Raw genomic sequence first — 15,634 nt, 5'->3', positions numbered from 1 at the left:
TACTACATGGACTGTAGTACTATTACTCCATGTAGTCCATGTACTACATGGACTGGATGAGGGTTATTTTGTTAACTTGGAGACTGCCCGTACTACTATTACAATATATTTTATGTAGTACTTACTACTTACTACATGGACTATAGTACTACTTACTCCATGTAGTACTTACTACATGGACTGGATGAGGGCTATTTTATTTGTAACTTGGAGACTGTCTGTACTACTATTACAATATATTTTACATAGTGCTTACTACATGGACTGTAGTACTCCTTACTCCATGTAATACTTACTACATGGACTGGGCTAATAAGTTGAAGGTAAATCCAGACAAAACAGACGTACTCCTGGAAGGAGGATCAGAGTGTGGGATTGCAGCCTGTGCTGGATGGGGCCACACTCCCCCTAAAGACACAGGTTTGCAGTCTGGGGGTGGTCCTGAACTCAGCTGGCCCTGGAACCCCAGGTGTTGGCAATGACCAGGAGCACCTTTGCAGAATGAAAACTTGTGCGCCAGCTGTGTCCATACCTTGAGATGCCAGATATTATAGAAAACAAACGACATAAGCATAAATAAAAAGAAATGACATGAGCTGAAGTTACCATGGTTAATGCTTCACAACTTTATGAATCTGTAGTGACATTGTGGAAATAGAATGAAATCCTTTTAGTGAAAGGGCGGCATATCAATGTCGCAAATAAATAAATAAATAATATCAGTAATGATAAGCTCCCGAGTCGAACTATTAGAACCTGTGAAAGGCAGAACTTAGATGGGTTATTTTTTGGCTTACAACACACTGAGTTGACATGGAGAACCAAGAGCTTCTGAGTTGAAGCCTAAAACACCTGTAGGAAGGGCCCAATGGCTGGTCTACACGGAATGATGCAGTTTGACACCACTTTCACCACCATGGCTCAATGGGAGTTGCAGTTTGGGGAGGTACTGGCTATTTTTGACAGAGGAGGGCTCCTCCTCCTCCTCCTCCTCCCAGGATGCCCTAACACTGAGCCATGGGCAGTTCAAGTGTGGTCGAAGTGCGCGACTTCTCCAGTGTGGATGCATCCAAGAGGATGGTCCTTGCCTTGCCTCTGGCTCATCCTTGGCGCCATCCTTACCCACCCTGGACTTCGGAGGGCAGCCAGAGCAGGAACAACAGAAACTCAGCAGAGCGGACGGGCAGGAGTGGCATGGAAGCGGCTCAGGCCAGAAGAGGTCCTCCTGAAAGCCCTTCCAGGGTGGAGGATGGAGAGGAAGGACCCCGCGCAGCCTCTCTCTCCTCCTGGGCTTCCGAGTGCGACGTTGTGGCTTCGGGGAGCCCAGCCACGCCCGAAGGCGCCCCCTGGCGGGCAGGGAAGGAACGGCCGGCGCGCCCGTTGACTCTTCTTTACAGCCTCTCTCTCTCTCTCTCTCGAGGCGGGATGCAAGCGTGCGCGCTCCCGAGAGGAGAGAAGGAGAGTGAGAGCGCGCGCGCACGCTTGCATCCTGACTCAAGAGAGATGCAGAGCCAAGAGCAGCAGAAGGAGGGAGGGAGGGAGAGGAGAGGTTTGGAAATATGTAATATTTAAATATTTAAATAAGGGGTGTGTGCCATGGCTTGGATATATATATATGTATATATATCCAAGCCATGGCACACACCCCATATATATATAATCCGTGGATATCTATTGCCTGGGACAATAAGTCTAACAGTCTGCCTTGGTTAGACCACACACCTGGAATATTGTGTCCAATTCTGGCCACCACAATTGAAGAGAGATGTTGACATGTCCAGAGGAGGGTGACTAAAATGATCAAGCATCTGGAGAACAAGCCCTATGAGGAGTGGCTTAAGGAGCTGGGCATGTTTAGCCTGAGGAAGAGAAGGCTGAGAGGAGACATGGTAGCCATTTATAAATATGTGAGAGGAAGCCATAGGGAGGAGGGAGCAAGCTTGTTTTCTGCTTCCCTGGAGACTAGAACATGGAACAATGGATTCAAACTACAAGAAAGGAGATTCATTAGGAAGAGCTTCCCGACTGTGAGAGTTGTCCACCAGTGGAACTCTCTGCCCAGGAGTGTGGTGGAGACTCCTTCTTTGGAAGCTTTTAAACAGGCTGGATGGCCATCAGTTGGGGTGCTTTGGATGCAGTTTTCCTGCTTGTTGGCAGGGGGTTGCACTGGATGGCCCATGAGGTCTCTTCCAATTCTATGATTCTATATATAGGCTCATCACACCAGATAATGAATCTGTTTTCTGCCTCCTGCAGAATTCTGGAGTTTGTAGTTTAGTGAGGCTGTTAAAGGCTCCTCCCTAAACTTGTGTGTGTGTGTCAGGAGCAACTTGAGAAACTGCAAGTTGCTTCTGATTTGAGAGAATTGGACATCACTCAGGAGTCACCCGGATGTTTTGATGTTTTATCATCCTTGTGGGAGGCTTCTCTCATGCCCCTGCAAAGGGGAGCTGGAGCAGATAGAGGGAGCTCATCCGCGCTCTCCCTGGATTCGAACTGCTGACCTGTTGGTCTTGTGAGCCCTGCCGGCACAAGGGTTTAACCCATTGCACCACCTAAACTACAAACCCCAGAATTCGGCAGGAGGCAGAAACCAGTTTTAAAGTGGATTCATTCTGTAGTAAGGCTTGTATTGTTGAAGACTTTCATTGTTGTGACCGTGTTCCAGAAGCATTCTCTCAGACAAGAAACAATCAGGGCCAGCAATCAACAATCGGGAAGAAACCACAATAATGAACAAAATCTGGCTGCCAGTATTAAATAACTCTAAAATCATAATGGTAAATAAAGAACAACGCTCAAAAACAGGGGAATTCCAGACAAGAAACAATCAGGGACAGCCAATCACCTCCCAACAAAGGTTTTCCCCAGGCAGTAAGAAGCCAGACCATGAAACTGCTTGGCCATTAAATGCTAATCAACGTGGCCAATTGCAACATTCACACCTACCCCAACAGACAAGAGTTCTTTTTCCCACCTTCCCAGATATATAAACCCAATTTTCCTAGTTTCCAACAGACCTCACAACCTCTGAGGGTGACTGCCATAGATGTAGATGAAACGTCAGGAGAGAATGCTTCTGGAACATGGCCACACAGCCCAGAAAATTCACATCAACCCATCTATGGCTTGATGTCCACAAGAGCCTGATAAGTCTACCATTCAGTTGCGGTGAGTTTTCCAGGCTGTATGGTCATGTTCCAGAAGCATTCTCTCCTGACATTTCTTCCACATCTATGGCAGCCATCCTCAGAGGTTGTGAACTCTGTTGGAAACTAAGAAAATGGGGTTTATCTATCTGTGAAAAGTCCAGGGTGGGAGAAAGAACTCCTGTCTGTTTGAGACAAGTATGAATGTTGTAGTTGGCCACCTTGATTAGCATTTAATGGTCTTGTAGCTTCGAAGGCTGGCTGGTAGGCTGGTAGGAATTGTGGGAGTTGAAGTCCAAAACTCCTTGAAGCCAAAGTTCGCCCAGGCCTGGTGTAGATGCATCCTTCAGTTTAGATTAATGGGGATAGAAACCATGGATGGGCCCATCTATATATATAAATTTGTTAGGGGCATCCAACGAGGAAACAAAACTCAAAAACCCCCCAACGAAACTTAACCAAAATTCCCATGCCCATAACACAACCCACAAGGTACAAACATATCTACTCAAAATGAAAAACAACACAACAACACACTGACAAAACGGCAAAACAACAAAACTCAAAAAAACCCCAACGAAACTTAACCAAAATCCCCGTGCCCATAACACAACCCACAAGGTACAAACATATCTACTCAAAATGAAAAACAACACAACAACACACTCACAAAACGGCAAAACAACAAAACTCAAAAATCCCCCAACGAAACCTAACCAAAATCGCCGTGCCCATAACACAACCCACAAGGTACAATTATATCTACTCAAAATGAAAAACAACACAACAACACACTCACAAAACGGCAAAACAACAAAACTCAAAACTCCCCCAACGAAACTTAACTAAAATCCCCGTGCCCATAACACAACCCACAAGGTACAAACATATCTACTCAAAATGAAAAACAACACAACAACACACTCACAAAACGGCAAAACAACAAAACTCAAAAATCCCCCAACGAAACTTAACCAAAATCCCCGTGCCCATAACACAACCCACAAGGTACAAACATATCTACTCAAAATGAAAAACAACACAACAACACACTCACAAAACAGCAAAACAACAAAACTCAAAAATCCCCCAATGAAACTTAACTAAAATCCCCGTGCCCATAACACAACCCACAAGGTACAAACATATCTACTCAAAATGAAAAACAACACAGCAACACACTCACAAAACGGCAAAAGAACAAAACTCAAAAAAAAACCCAACGAAACTTAACCAAAATTCCCATACCCATAACACAACCCACAAGGTACAAACATATCTACTCAAAATGAAAAACAACACAACAACACACTCACAAAACGGCAAAACAACTGAGCATGCGCATTGGCGCCCAGCCGCAAGTTCCCTGGCGCACGCACATGGCCTTCCGGCCAACGTTCCCTCTGCGGAAACCATGCCCACTCCAAGCCCCGCCGCGCCGCTTCCCGCACACACACACACCCTGCCGCACACACACACGCAACCCCACGCTCCATCACTCCCCCCGCCGCCGCATACACACACGCAACCCCACTCCCCCCGCCGCCGCACACACACACGCAACCCCACTCCCCCCGCTGCTGCACACACACACGCAACCCCACGCTCCATCACTCCCCCCGCTGCCGCACACACACATGCAACCCCACGCTCCATCACTCCCCTGCCCCAATCTTACCTCCTTTTACTTCACGCCACATCCAAACCCCACCCCGCCCCTTCCCGCCCTGTCAAAATCTAGGAAAGACAGGAAGGAAGGAAAGAAGGAAGAAAGAGAAAGGGAGGTAAAGAAAAAGGGGGAAGCAGGAAAGTTAGAGGAAGAAGAAAAAGAAAGAAAAGGAAAGATGGAAGGAAAGAAAAGAGAGACAGCAGAAGAGAAAGAAAAAGGGGGAAGGAAGGAAAGAGATAGAGAAAGAAGAGGAGAAGGAAAGATGGGAAGGAAGGAAGGAAGGAAGGAAGGAAGGAAGGAAGGAAGGAAGGAGGGAGGGAAAGAGGGAAGATTGGCCACAGCAACACGTGGCGGGTAAAGGTTGTTATTTCTATTATTATTATTATGCTATTGTTCCTATGAGACCCTTTTAGGGGGAATGGGAGAGGTGTCAGGTCCCGGAGGCAATGCATTGCATTATTGTTATTGTTATGATGGTGGTGAAATAAAAGGAAATAAAAAGTGAAAGAAGGAAGCAAACAGGGAGGGAAGAAAGGCAAAGGAAGAAAGGGGGAGGGAACGAAGGAAAGAGAGAAGGATGAAACCAAGTAGTGAAAGAAGGAAAGAAAGAAAGAGGTAGAGAAGGAAGAAAGGAGAGAAAGGGGGAGGAAAAAGGGGAAGGAATAGGTAGGTACCTCTCTTTCATAATAGTCCAGATATCTACCTCAACTTTGATAAGTTTTACTATAGGCCACAGCAACGCGTGGCAGGGCACAGCTAGTTCTATATACATCTGTGTTTTTTTTGTTTCAAAACCCACTGAATTAGATGGACTCCTGTCTTGTACCAGTGGATGAAGTAATGTTCCCCATTCCCTTAAGGTCAACATAATTCCGAAACAACTTGATTCGCACAACAATAACAAATCATGATCATACATCAATCCCAAACTCTTTGTTAAAGCCTCCCTTTTCTAGTGTGGGCAGGTCCTAATCCCAGTAGTTAAATATCGGAACAATTTGAATGGGAGCAGATGGTATTTACTGTTAACGGTGAGAGGAATGCCAAAACCGGAATGATATTATATGTATTTCTACTGTAAGTTTATGATTGTTTTCTAATTGTGAACAGCAAACACAAGGCCGTTGCCACTCAGAATACAGTAGAGCATTAGAAAGTGACTAGTACTTTAGCACTGACCTCACTATTTGTCTTGGAAACCAATTTTTTACAATGTATCTTGGGATGCAACATAAAATGTACACTATATAGCTCAAGGGAGCAAACTCAAGTGAATGCAGTGATATTTTGTTTTCAAGCCATTTCTAGTTTTATGCCTTCAAAACATTTCCAGGAAGCCTATAACAAAGTTAAGTGGCAAAACATTTTCAGTAGGGTTTGCCTTTGCCTTCCTCTGAGGCTAAGAGAGTATAACTTGTCCAAGGTCATCCAGTGGGGTTATATGACCAAGCAAGAATTCAAACCCTAGTCTCCAGAGTAATTGTGCCAACACTCAAACCACTACACCACATTGTCTCTCTGCAGAGGTACTAACTTCTGAAAAAAAATATTGGTAGCATGGTTACTATTAGTATTGAGTGCCTTCAAGTTATTTCAGACTTATAGCAATCCTAAAGCAGATCTGTTACGGGATTTTCTTGCCAAGATTGGTATTGCCTTCCTCTGAAGCTGAGAGGGTGTGACTTGCCCAAGATTGACTTGTGGGTTTCCATGGCCAATCGGGATTTCAGACTCTGCTCTTTTAGAGCAGGCATGGGCAAACTTGCGTCATCCAGGTATTTTGGACTTCAACTTCCAGAAATCCCAGCCAGCTTACCTGCTGTTAGGAACGATGGTAGTTGAAGTCCAAAACACCCGGACAGCCCAAGTTTGCCCATGCCTGTTCTAGAGTTTAGTGTCACTAAACTCTAGACTATCACTACACCACACTCGCTCATGGACAGGATTACACTATAAATTGCCCAATTGAGTTCTGTAAAGGTTATGGCTCACGAAAATGTTATTTGTACATGACCTTCTCTGAAGTAGCATGTAAATATGTAACCTCTGCTTTTTTCCCCCCACATGATGGCATATGTGCAGAAAAACCCAAAGTGTGAACTTAAGTGTTTCTAGCCTCTTTTACAGTACTGGCTCTAACTTTAAGAGATGTCACGTGAATCACAATGTCTTCATGCTGATTAGCTGTATAGCCATGTACATAACTACATCAAGAAAATACATATTATTGAATGCATGGAGAAGACTCTCCTAGTTTGAACCTGTCATTGTAATATTCTTCTATGATAAGAAATTTCCCACTTCTGCATTACAATATGTGCTTGGAATGTGAACAGATACATATGGTATGAAAGTTAGAATTACTATGAATTACTATGAATTACTATGTTGAGTAGAAGGACTAAGAAGAGAGGGAGCTGGCTTTATTGCTATATGTATATAGTTTATATACATATGTGTATGTGTGTGTTGTCAGGGGTTCTATGCAGTCATTAAACTCCTGTTCTTGTGGAAATGACTCTATTAGTTCTGGTTAAGGAACCAGGTATCCAAAAACACAATTGAAGTGGTCTTCTACTCAAACAACAAAACACAGAGAGACTTTTATTCTTTCCCAAATAAACAGGAAAGCTTTTCTTTCTCCTTTGTTGCAGCAGTATACAAAGAATATACAATATACAAACTTTACAGTTTCTTCTTCCTCACTCCTCACAGCAGCAATTCTCCAAACCACCATTTCCCTCAGCAACTCTCATCAACCCTCAACAAACTTAGGGCCCTTCCACGCAGCCCTATATCTCAGAATATCAAGGCAGGAAATCCCACATTATCTGAGTGTAGATTCAGATAACCCAGTTCAAAGCACATATTGTGAGATTTTCTGCCTTGATATTCTGGGATATAGAGCTGTGTGGAAGGGCCCCCACTCAGTATAACTACAACCTATATATTTCTCCCATCGCATTAACCACCACACTCTAATTACAGTGACATAACTCTTTTACAGGAGGTTAGGCCAGAGGTATTAACTCTGCTATCACTTAGAAAATGTCAGGTATTTTCCAAATCCTGATACACACATACCTCCAAGTTTATATTCATCTCATTTATGTGAAGAAAAAAACCCATGGAAATGCCTTCTCAAACAAATGCTCAGTTGCAACTAAAAGACTAACGTGTAACTGGAAAATATTTATTAATCACTAGCTGTGCCCTGCCACGCGTTGCTGTGGCCTATAGTAAAACTTATCAAAGTTGAGGTAGATATCTGGACTATTATGAAAGAGAGGTACTTACCTATTCCTTCCCCCTTTTCCTCCCCCTTTCTCTCCTTTCTTCCTTCTCTACCTCTTTCTTTCTTTCCTTCTTTCACTACTTGGTTTCATCCTTCTCTCTTTCCTTCATTCCCTCCCCCTTTCTTCCTTTGCCTTTCTTCCCTCCCTGTTTGCTTCCTTCTTTCACTTTTTATTTCCTTTTATTTCACCACCATCATAACAATAACAATAATGCAATGCATTGCCTCCGGGACCTGACACCTCTCCCATTCCCCCTAAAAGGGTCTCAGAGGAACAATAGCATAATAATAATAATAGAAATAACAACCTTTACCCGCCACGTGTTGCTGTGGCCAATCTTCCCTCTTTCTCTCCTTCTTTCCCTCCCTCCCTCCCTCCTTCCTTCCTTCCTTCCTTCCCATCTTTCCTTCCCATCTTTCCTTCTCCTCTTCTTTCTGTATCTCTTTCCTTCCTTCCCCCTTTTTCTTTCTCTTCTGCTGTCTCTATTTTCTTTCCTTCCATCTTTCCTTTTCTTTCCTTTTCTTCTTCCTCTAACTTTCCTTCCTTCTCCCTTTCTCTTTACCTCCCTTTCTCTTTCTTCCTTCTTTCCTTCCTTCCGGTCTTTCCTAGATTTTGACAGGGCGGGAAGGGGCGGGGTGGGGTGGAGTTTGGAGGTGGCGTGAAGTAAAAGGAGGTAAGATTGGGGCAGGGGAGTGATGGAGCGTGGGGTTGCGTGTGTGTGTGCGGCAGCGGGGGGAGTGATGGAGCGTGGGGTTGCGTGTGTGTGTGCGGCGGTGGGGGGAGTGGGGTTGCGTGTGTGTGCGGCGGTGGGGGGAGTGGGGTTGCGTGCGTGTGAGGCGGTGGGGGGAGTGATGGAGTGTGGGGTTGTGTGTGTGTGTGTGGCGGCGGGGGGAGTGGGGTTGCGTGTGTATATGCGGCAGCGGGGGGAGTGATGGAGCGTGGGGTTGTGTGTGTGTGTGCGGCAGGGGGTGTGTGTGTGCGGGAAGCGGTGCGGCGGGGCTTGGAGTGGGCATGGTTTCCGCAGAGGGAACGTTGGCCGGAAGGCCATGTGCGCGCGCCAGGGAACTTGCGGCTGGACACCAATGCGCATGCTCAGTTGTTTTGCCGTTTTGTGAGTGTGTTGTTGTGTTGTTTTTCATTTTGAGTAGATATGTTTGTACCTTCTGGGTTGTGTTATGGGCATGGGAATTTTGGTTAAGTTTTGTTGGGGTTTTTTTGAGTTTTGTTCTTTTGCCGTTCTGTGAGTGTGTTGCTGTGTTGTTTTTCATTTAGAGTAGATATGTTTGTACCTTGTGGGTTGTGTGATGGGCACGGGGATTTTTTTTTCTAATTTTTTATTGGTTTATCACAATTATTACATACTATTGCATTTTATACATCAACCTCTTTAACATGTTGTTTTGTTGTTTTACTTTGACATTTCCTCCCCTTTTCTCTCTTTTTTTCCCCCCCTTTTTTTCACCTCAGTGCTCCCCTCCACCCGTCTCAAGCCACATTTCTTACATTTCATCTGTCCAAAATTTCATTTCTTCTTGTGACGGTAATTTTCCTTCCTTATTTTTTAGTCCATTTACCACAAATTTTCCCCATATAGCATCAAAATCACTTTGTTTCCATATACCTTTTTTAACCTTTAATATACATGTCAGTTTATCATTTAATGCTATTTTCCATGCTTCCTTATACCACTCCTCTATTCGTATATTCATTTCTTTTTTCCAATTCCTTGCTATGAGCAGTCTTGCTATAGTTAGTAAGTTTGTTATCGCTTCTTTATCCTCCTTTTTCAGTTGCTTATTGGTATATAATGATAATAAGGCTATACTAGGACTTTTGTCTATTTTCATATTCATTATAATTTCTATTTCTCTAAATACCTTCTCCCAAAAATTATTTACATATTTACATTGCCACCACATGTGTATATATGTTCCTGGTTCTTTACACCCTCTCCAACAATTTGTTGAATTGTTTTTATTCATATATGCTATTCTTACCGGTGTTAAGTACCACTTCCATATTAACTTGTAGTAATTTTCTTTAACACGTATCGATAGGTTTTTTAAATGTCTTTGTCCCCATAACTGTTGCCACTCTATTTCACTTATTTTTATCCCTAAATCCTCTTCCCAAATCTCCTTAAGGGTACTCTTTTTTATTTTCACATCCTTCATTTCAATTAGTATCTTATAGATTTTGCTAATTATACCTCTCAAGTTTTCATGTTCTTCTACTGCCCTTCCCTTCTGTATTATTTGTTCGAATTGATTGAGTTGGCTTCCATTTCTATTATTTTTTTTCCAGTTTATTAACCATTGTTCTAGTTGTATACAATGAAACCATGATAATTTTATTTCTTTAAATTCTTCCAACATCCTTTCCCTCTTCATTTCCACCTTCATCCAATCCCCTATTCTATCTAAATTTATTTCCCTTACCTTTTTATCCATTGCTTTTTTTAAATTTTTTGGGAATTTCTTTTCCATCACTATTGGGGTTATGATTGATCCTTCCTTTATTAACCTCCCCTTGTATTTATTCCATACTTTCAGTATGTTGCTCAGCATTGGGTTTCTGATTTCCCTCAGTTCTTTTCTAGTAAGCTGTTTAAAAAATATATTCCAAGTTTCATCTTCCACTTTTCCTGAATCATTACTAAGCCAATCTATTCCCTCTTTTTTAACCATTCCTTCTATAACCAAATTTAATCTACTTGCTTCATAATATTTTTTTATATTAGGTAGTGCTAATCCACCCTCCTTTTGCGATCTATACCATAACTGTTTGTTTAGCCTGTTTCTTTTACTTCCATTGCAGTACTTATTAATCATTTGTTGCCATCTAGTTAGCTCTTCTTCTGTGATTTGAAGTGGTAACATTCTAAATATAAAATTTATTTTTGGAAGTATTTTCATTTTTACTAATGCTATTCTTCCAAACCAGGATAAATGTATACCTTCGTACTCTATTAACTTTTTCTGAACTTCTTTTCTTAAAGTTACTACATTTACTTCCTCTATCTCTTTTAAATCCTTAGTTATTATTACTCCCAAGTATTTTAATTTATTCTTAATTCTTATTCCCATTTTTCTCTGTTCTATAAATTTTTTTTCTTCTTCTCTTGTATAATTGAGTAGCATCATTTCTGACTTGTTCCAATTAACTTGTAAACCCGTTGCTTTCCCAAATATCTCCAAATGTTCTTTTATTCTATCTATTTTCTCCACTATATTTTCTATAAATAACAATGTATCGTCAGCGAATAAGCTCACCTTCTGTTTCTCCTTTTTTCCTAATCCTTCTAAATTTTTATCATTCCTTATATTATTAGCAAAAAGTTCTATCACCATAGCAAATAATATTGGGGACAAAGGGCACCCTTGTCTAGTTCCTCTAGTCACTTTTATTTCATTTGTCACTACATCATTTATAGTTATCACTGCTGAGTTCTTTGAATAAAATTGTTTTAGTACTCCTTTTATTTTATTTCCCATTCCAAATTTATTCAATATTTCCCCTAGTGTCTCCCATTCCACACAATCGAACGCTTTAAAAATATCTAATGATAGTATCCCTGCTTTTCCCTTCCCCTCTTTAACCCAATGAATTTTATTTAGTGCTCTCCCTATCAAATTTGACATTTGTCTTCCTTTTATAAACCCACACTGATCTTCTTTTATGTACTTATACATACATTTATTCATTCTATTAGCTAATATCGCGGACAATATTTTTGCATCCTGGTTTATTAATGATATGGGCCTGTATGACCCTGTGTCTGTTAAGTCTTTGTCAGGTTTGGGTATTAATATTATTAATGATCTCCTCCATGAATCGGGTATTTTATCTCCCTTCATTATTCCATTATACAATTCCAATAATTTTGGGGTTAAAACTTCTCTAAAGCTTTTATAATATTCTGTCCCTAGACCATCCAGGCCTGGGGCTTTTCCTACTTTTAATTTATTAATGACTTCCTCTATTTCTTTTTTCTTAATAGGTTGATCCAATAGCTCTTTATCTTTCTCCTCCAGCTTACTCTCCCAATTTTCTTCCACGTATTTCCTAATTGCCTCTATGGGACATGCTTTAGTTTGATATAAGTTTTCATAAAATTCCTCAAATACTTTCAGTTTTTCTTTCATAGCTCTACATAATTTACCTGTTTTATCTTTTATCGTGTTTATCATTCCTTCCATTTTCTTTTTCTGTGTTGATTTAGCTAGGATCTTTGAATTCCTATCACTAAACTCAAAATATTCTCTCCTTAAATAAATTAAATTTTCTTGTACTTCGTCTATTTCCATTTTATCCAATTCCTCTTTTTTTGCTCTTAACCTAGCATAAATTCGTGTATCTCTCTTTATTACATATGCTTTTTCAATCTCTTCTATTTCTCTTTCTAGATTCCTTTTCCTTTCTTCTTGCCTTCTTTTTAAGTTAATTGTCTCTTTTATACATAACCCTCTGGTCACTGCTTTCATAGTATCCCATAGGACTCCTTTTGTCACCCCCTTTTCGTTGAAGCCCCATATTTCTTGCCATTCTGCTTGCACTTTATCTACTATCTCTTTATGATTTAGTATTCTTGTGTTTAACCTCCACCTTTTCATTTTATCATAATCACATTTCAACGCAATCTCAATTGAAACCAAAGCGTGATCCGAAATCTTAATCATACCTATATCAGCATTTAGCACTTTACTTGTCATATTCTTGGAGACAAAAATATAATCAATTCTTGTATACACCTTGTGTACCGATGAATAATATGTATATCTACTTTCATTCCCTTTTACCAATCTCCACACATCCTTTAATTGCCATTTATTCATTACTCTGCTTAAATCCGTTGTTTCAATATTTCTAACTTTTGATGCTATCGTAGTTTTATCCTTCTTTAAATCCATACAGCAATTACAATCTCCTCCAAATATTACATTTTGTTGATGATAATTCTCTATTTGCTCTAGCACTTTTTCATAAAATTCTTGCTGTTTCGCATTTGGTGCGTATACATTTACTAATACATATTTTTCCTCCCCTATTTCCCCATATATTATTATATATCTTCCCTCTTCATCTTTCAATACCTTGTTTATGACAAAATTACATTTCTTTGCTATTATTATTGCTACTCCTCTTGACTTTGATGACCCAAAAGATGTTTCATAGTTCCTTATCCAACTCGACTTTAGCTCACTCGAGCCCCGTTTATTTTGATGTGTTTCCTGTAGGAAGATGGCGTCTGCCGCGTCCTTCTTCAGTAGAGATTCGATTCGCCTTCTCTTAATTACCGTCCCCAATCCCCTCGTGTTAAGCGTTGAAATTCTTAATTTATTGGACATCATTTCCCTTTCCCTTTAAAAGCTTTTTTGTGGCTTGAAACAACGTGAACCCTTGACCCTTTCCCTCCCCTACCCTTAGTCCCCATTCCCCCCTCCCCCCCAATCCCCCCACTTCCCTCTTTCCCCCCTTCCTCCCCTTCCAATCTTCGGGACTTCTCGTCCCAATCATGGCCCCCGGCCTTCCCAATTGGGGAGGGGGGGGTGAAGTCATCCTGTGGCCCAGAGTCTCCCTCCCCCCGAGTGCTCATTTTAGATAAAAAATAAAAAAGAACGTTGTTGCAGTGTTTAATTTCTTCTTACATCTCGATTCCTCCAACGGCACCAATTAATTCCTCCAATTCTCCTCCATCCGGATCCTTTTCCTCCTCCTCCTTCCGATCTCTTTCTTGTCTTCTTACTATTCCAAGCTCCTCCAGTAATTGATAACCTTGTTCCAATGAATCTATTCTGTATCTCTTGCCTTTCCATTGGAACTTAAGAAAGATAGGGTATCCCCAAGTATACAAAATTCCAGCCTTCATTAACTGAATCGTGATAGGCTTCATTGAGTATCTCCAATTCTTGGTTTCTGGGCAGTAGTCGTTAAATATCTCCAATTTTGAATCACCCATCTTTAGGTAATCAGGATTCTTCTTAAGTATTTTCATCAGGTCTTCCTTCTTTGCAAAATTATGGAATCGAATTATTATATTTCTGGGTGTTATTTTATTTCTTCCAGCCGGGAGGCGATGAACTCTCTCTATATCCAATTCTGACCAGTTCAATACCGGCGTAATCTTTTGCAGCCACTTCAGGATTTCAGCTTTCAGGTCTTCTTTTTTATTCCCTTCTGGATAATTTTTAATTATTGCATTGTTCCTTCTTTGATTGTCTTGCATATAAACAAACTTTCTTTCCATATCTGAAAGTCTATTTTCATTTTGTTGTGTTTGCCGTTTAAGTACAAGTTGTTCCTGTTTGTTTTTTTCAATTTCTGCTTTATTCATTTGTATTTCTCCATGTATTGTTTTCAAAGTTTCTTGTATTGCCTGGAATTTTTTATCTGAGCTTTTTCGTTCCATATCCAACTCTGATTTCATTTCTTTAGCACTGGTCAAGATATCTTGTTTTAATAGCTGAGTCTCACTTTTGATCAGATCTGCTATTTTATTTAACATTTGACTATTGCTCATTTCTTTCTCTGATTTCCCCGGTTCTTCCCTCTCACTTCTTCCTTCTGATCCAACTGGTTTTGCAGTTAGACATGGCAATGGTGTTTTAAGCTGATTACCCTTTTGAAGGGGAGGGCTGCGTCTAACTGCACTCATGTCTTTAGGAAGCTGAGGAGCCTGGGGAGCCTCAAGATTTTCCAACCTGTCCAATCCAGTAAGCCTTGTAAGCCTTGCAAGAGATCTGTCTGAGGGCTTGGTACGTTCCCACAGAGGGTTTTTTGGAGTCTCTCTTGGTGTGTCTTTCCCTTGGTGTGTCTTCCTACTCCTACTCATTCAGTCCATTCAGTCATTCAGCACTGTCCAAAAATTTCCAACCAAATATGTCTTGTATCACTTGCAGCTTTCCCCTTATACCGAGGGATTTGCTTTAACTGATAATAATAACTCACTCCTTCCTCATAGGAAAGGCATGCCTTTAATCATTGCTTTGGTCATTGCTTTTGCCTTCCAAATCATTTAATCCAGTCTCTCCAAAAGTTTTTCTTTAAGTAGGAAAGCTTATGACGCACTTGTAATTAGAAGGTTAGTTTCACTTTCGGCCGAAGCCGGCCAGCCAGCTTTCCAGAGTTCATAAATCAAAAGCAATTAAACGGTAGTAATTTACCTTTAGACTCCTCTTTTTTCAGTTCCTTAGACACACCACACTTTCGCCTCTTTTCCAGTCCATAAAGAGAAATCCTTGATCCATTTATCACTGCATTCTGATCTTTTTGCTCGGGAGCTACCAAGAAGACGTCTTCTACACAGCCATGGTGGCTCCTCCCCCGGGCACGGGGATTTTGGTTAAGTTTCGTTGGGGGAATTTTGAGTTTTGTTGTTTTGCCGTTTTGTGAGTGTGTTGTTGTGTTGTTTTTCATTTTGAGTAGATATGTTTGTACCTTGTGGGTTGTGTTATGGGCACGGGGATTTTGGTTAAGTTTCTTTGGGGGATTTTTGAGTTTTGTTGTTTTGCCGTTTTGTG

At 41.0% G+C, this 15,634-nt stretch overlaps 1 protein-coding gene across 1 annotated transcript in view; it reads right to left on the bottom strand.

Annotated features, from left to right (window-relative positions):
* The window catches only part of LOC132773374 (complement decay-accelerating factor-like), a 39,575-nt gene that overhangs the window by 10,972 nt on the left and 12,969 nt on the right, over positions 1-15,634 (bottom strand). The gene's annotated exons all lie outside the window — the stretch shown is intronic.

This window comes from Anolis sagrei, chromosome 4, assembly GCF_037176765.1.
Source record: "Anolis sagrei isolate rAnoSag1 chromosome 4, rAnoSag1.mat, whole genome shotgun sequence".
In the NCBI taxonomy this organism is placed as follows: domain Eukaryota; kingdom Metazoa; phylum Chordata; class Lepidosauria; order Squamata; family Dactyloidae; genus Anolis; species Anolis sagrei.
This window is presented reverse-complemented; position numbering and strand designations above follow the sequence as displayed.